Source organism: Anabrus simplex, chromosome 6 (assembly GCF_040414725.1).
Source record: "Anabrus simplex isolate iqAnaSimp1 chromosome 6, ASM4041472v1, whole genome shotgun sequence".
Taxonomy (NCBI): Eukaryota; Metazoa; Arthropoda; class Insecta; order Orthoptera; family Tettigoniidae; genus Anabrus; species Anabrus simplex.
The window spans coordinates 246,765,877-246,771,055 of record NC_090270.1 but is presented as its reverse complement, the minus strand read 5'-3'; the positions used below and the strand labels follow the sequence as shown (position 1 = coordinate 246,771,055).

General features: G+C 47.3%; 1 non-coding gene across 1 annotated transcript; it reads left to right on the top strand.

Moving 5' to 3' along the window:
- The first annotated feature begins 2,908 nt into the window (after positions 1–2,908).
- TRNAS-GCU (transfer RNA serine (anticodon GCU)) lies at positions 2,909–2,990 on the top strand. Its single transcript has one exon. It is a non-coding gene; the product is annotated as a tRNA-Ser (tRNA).
- Positions 2,991–5,179: the final 2,189 nt, after the last annotated feature.

Here is a 5,179-nt window from a genome sequence, read left to right as displayed (position 1 = left end):
CCTTCCACTCCTCCCATCCCTCCACAAGGCCCCTGTTCAGCATAGCAGGTGAGGCCGCCTGGGCGAGGTACTGGTCATACTCCCCAGTTGTATCCCCCTACCAAGAGTCTGAAGCTCCAGGACACTGCCCTTGAGGCGGTAGAGGTGGGATCCCTCGCTAAGTCCGAGGGAAAAACCGAACCTGGAGGGTAAACAGGTGATGATGATGAAATTGAGATCTCCCGCTACAATCACATTCCTTTCCATTTCGTTTCCCACGTAGCTGATTATCTTATCAAATAGTTCTGAACCAGCGTCAGCGCTTCCCTTTCCCGATCTGTACACTCCAAAGACATCAAGTTGCCATTACCTTTAGGCATGATAAGTACTAGACGACCAACAGACAAGCAAAGAACAAAATGAAAATGTACGTGTCTATAACTGATCATACTTAACGCCATTAGCCTCCGTAGCGCAATCGGCTAGCGCGTTCGGCTGTTAAACGAAAGGTTGGTGGTTCGAGCGCACCCGGGGACGGCATCATTTTAAAGCCCAGTGTCACACTAAATGGTCCAACAACAGATATTTCACTGCAGAAATATGTGGTCCGCTACGATAGTCAGGACGGCACACCCTGGAAACACCGGAACGAGACAAATGTGTGCATGTCTTTGGTTCTTATCGGTATGAGGATATACCGATGAATACAAGGCATCATCTGACCAAGAGCAGGATAGCGTCACCATGACCATACAATCTTTCCAGTTCTACAAGGATCTGTACCATATTGCAAACTTCGAGATGTCATACGTAAATCTTCATAGCAGACAGTTCGAATGTAAGTGAAGTTGCTCCAGTTAGGCTCAACTTGCAGGAATCCAGTAAGACATGCCAGATGTTTTCGATTCCGGAGGTCAAATTGACTGCATCACTATTTATCTACCCAAGGCTTTTGTTAGGGTTCAAACGCGGCTGAGGTAGACGGATTTTTGAAGGGTGCGATGTCGACATGTAAAATACTTCTTTCTTTCTTACATATATATATATATATATATATATATATATATTTGCTATTTGCGTTACGTCGCGCCGACACGGATATGTCTTGTGGCGACGATGGGAGAGGCCTAAAAATTGGAAGGAAGCGGCCGTGGCCTTAATGAACATCCCCGGCATTTTCCGGGTGTGAAAATGGGAAACCACGGAAAACCATCTTCAGGGCTGCCGACAGTGGGGCTCGAACCCACAACCTCCCGATTACTGGATACTGGCTGCACTTAAGCGACTGCAACTATCGAACTAGGTCTTTTCCTTTCTTAGTCCGTTCACAGTCCAGGGTTGAATTTTCCCTCTGGAGCATATCTCTGTCCAAAGAGATTATAATATCACCTTCTCCTTCGCTTGATGCATAGCACACCAAGAAAAAGTTGAGTGGCAGTGTCCTGGATGTGGGACATTTGGTCGGGCATACAACTGGGGGAGCACCAGTACCTTGCCTTGGCGGCCTCACCTGCTATTCTTAACAGCGGTCTTGTGGGGGATGGAAAGATGGAAAGGGATAGGGGGAGGAAGCTGTCATAGCCTTACGTTCGGGGCCATTCCGACATTTGCCTGGGGAAGAACTAGGAAACCACAGAAAATCACGTCGAGGATGGCTGAGATGGAAATCGAACCCCCTCTACTCAGTTGATCTCCAGGGCCTGAGTGACCCCATCCCAGACCTCGTACCGTACCACTTTTCCAAATTTCGTGGCAGAGCCAGGAAAACAACCCGGGCCTCCGGGAATGGCAGCTAATCGCACTAACCACTACACCACAGAGACGGACAAAGCTTAACAATCAAGAAATAATATTAACAGAAAGATTATTTAAAGTACACAAGATTAGCCACTGCATGCTGTAAATTTCCATGAAAATAGTAAGTAGGCCTACTGTACTACCATTATTGCTATTTATTACTAACAAGAATATAATAACAATGATAATAACATTGACTATCCAGTACAGCATGAAGCCCTGTTTCACAAACGTATATTGGGGCTGTAATTTATAATCACAAAATATTTCATAACTAAATATTAAGAGTTAAATTTGTTAAAGTTGAAGGTAATTGTTATAATAATATATTTTTTAATACGCTTACCCTCCAGGGTTGGCTTTTCCCTCGTACTCAGCAAGGGACCCCACCTCTCCCGCATCAAGGGCAGTGTCCTGGAGCGAGGCATTGGTTCGAGGGATACAACTGGAGAGGATGACCAGTACCCCACTTAGGTGGCCACGCATGCTATGCTGAATAGGGGCCTTGGGGGGGATGGGAAGATTGGAAGGGATAGACAAGAAAGCGGGAAGGAAGCGGCCGAGGCTTAAGTTTGGTTCCATCCCGGCATTTGCCTGGAGGAGAAGTGGGAAACCACAGAAAACCACTTCCAGGATGGCTGAGGAGGGAATCAAACCCATCTGTACTCAGTTGACTTCCCGATGCTGAGTGGACCCCGTTCCACCCCTCGTACCACTTTTCAAATTTCGTGGCAAAGGCGGGAATGGAACCCGGGCTTCCGGGGATAGCAGCTAATCACACGAAATACTACACCACAGACGGGTCCTCTAGTAACTTATTTAAAACATGTCATAGCAGAACACTTTCAGAACACAGTGTTTGAGGTACATGCGACGTATGAGTAATAAGTCCTATCCAAGCACATAACTGGAAAACATAACCACTGTTAGAGGAATGTTGGTATCAATGAACAAAGAAATGTAGAGGGGTCGACGTACATTCACAAATCAGTTCTGCCTCTAAACACACATTAAATATCACACAGCAGAACTGACACGTTCTCAAACACATACACAGTGGTGTATCAGTAATAATAAAATAACAGTAAGTCCTAATACCGTATGTACATGAGATACTGATGTCTGCCGTCACGACGAGGTGGCCGAGTGGTTAAGACGTTGGACTGCTAATCCAATGTGCTCTGCACGCGTGGGTTCGATTCCCATCCTCGTCGATTGTAGAATTGTATGTTGACCACATATGATGCTTTTGAAGTATAAAAGTATAATAGAATAAAAACGTTTCTAAGCGGTGCGTACGTTCTTATTCCTTCATATGTAGGCCTATATATGTGCTGCCCGCCTCTGTGGTATATTGGTTAGTGTGATTAGTTGCTTCCCTCTCTCCCCCAGAGGCCGGGGTTCTATTCCCGGCTCAGCCACGAAATTTAGAAAGAGGTATTAGGACTGGAACTGGTTTAGGAAAGGTTATTCCACTGAAGCTCAACTTGTAGGATTCCAGCAAGGTATACAGATATCTTGGATTCAGGAGGTCAAATGGACTGTATCACATTTGATAGGTTGAATCATGGGAGTCTACTGGCAACAATGAGTTCAATTTGACTAGTTAAGAGTGATTGAATGGTTCGCTATATTTCTAGAAAATAGATCTCAGAGTATTAGAGTAGGTGAGCTTTATCTGACACTGTAATCATTAAGAGGGGAATTCTACAAAGCAATATTATTGGACCTTCATGTTTCCTTATATATATATATATATATATATATATATATATATATATATATATATATGATACGAGTAAAGAAGTGAATAAGATATTTTTTTGCGAATGATATTGTTATGTATGGAATAATAAATAAGTGACAAGATTGTGTGCAACTGCAAAATGACCTCGATAATGTTGTGAGGTGTGCAGCAGGCAATGGTATGGTGATAAACAGGGATAAATGTCAGGTTGTTAGTTTCACAAATAGGGAAAGTCCTCTCAGTTTTAATTACTGCGTTGATGGTGTGAAAGTTCCATATGGTGATCCCTGTGCGTTCCTAGGTGTTAATACACTGACTGACAGAGCAAATGCAACACCAAGAAGGAGTGGTTCGAAAGGGATGAAAGTTGGGGAAAAAACAGAGACGGCACGGACGAATAATTGATGTTTATTTCAAACCGATATGCAGGTTACACAATGCGCACGACATCGACTCAGTAGGATGTAGGACCACCGCGAGCGGCGATGCACGCAGAAACACGTCGAGGTACAGAGTCAATAAGAGTGCGGATGGTGTCCTGAGGGATGGTTCTCCATTCTCTGTCAACCATTTGCCACAGTTGGTCGTCCGTACGAGGCTGGGGCAGAGTTTGCAAACGGCGTCCAATGAGATCCCACACGTGTTCGATTGGTGAGAGATCCGGAGAGTACGCTGGCCACGGAAGCATCTGTACACCTCGTAGAGCCTGTTGGGAGATGCGAGCAGTGTGTGGGCGGGCATTATCCTGCTGAAACAGAGCATTGGGCAGCCCCTGAAGGTACGGGAGTGCCACCGGCCGCAGCACATGCTGCACGTAGCGGTGGGCATTTAACGTGCCTTGAATACGCACTAGAGGTGACGTGGAATCATACGCAATAGCGCCCCAAACCATGATGTCGCGTTGTCTAGCGGTAGGGCGCTCCACAGTTACTGCCGGATTTGACCTTCCTCCACGCCGACGCCACACTCGTCTGCGGTGACTATCACTGACAGAACAGAAGCGTGACTCATCGGAGAACACGACGTTCCGCCATTCCCTCATCCAAGTCGCTCTAGCCCGGCACCATGCCAGGCGTGCACGTCTATGCTGTGGAGTCAATGGTAGTCTTCTGAGCGGACGCCGGGAGTGCAGGCCTCCTTCAACCAATGGACGGGAAATTGTTCTGGTCGATATTGGAACAGCCAGGGTGTCTTGCACATGCTGAAGAATGGCGGTTGACGTGGCGTGCGGGGCTGCCACCGCTTGGCGGCGGATGCGCCGATCCTCGCGTGCTGACGTCACTCGGGCTGCGCCTGGACCCCTCGCACGTGCCACATGTCCCTGCGCCAACCATCTTCGTCACAGGCGCTGCACCGTGGACACATCCCTATGGGTATCGGCTGCGATTTGACGAAGCGACCAACCTGCCCTTCTCAGCCCGTTCACCATACCCCTCGTAAAGTCGTCTGTCTGCTGGAAATGCCTCCGTTGACGGCGGCCTGGCATTCTTAGCTATACACGTGTCCTGTGGCACACGACAACACGTTCTACAATGACTGTCGGCTGAGAAATCACGGTACGAAGTGGGCCATTCGCCAACGCCGTGTCCCATTTATCGTTCGCTACGTGCGCAGCACAGCGGCGCATTTCACATCATGAGCATACCTCAGTGACGT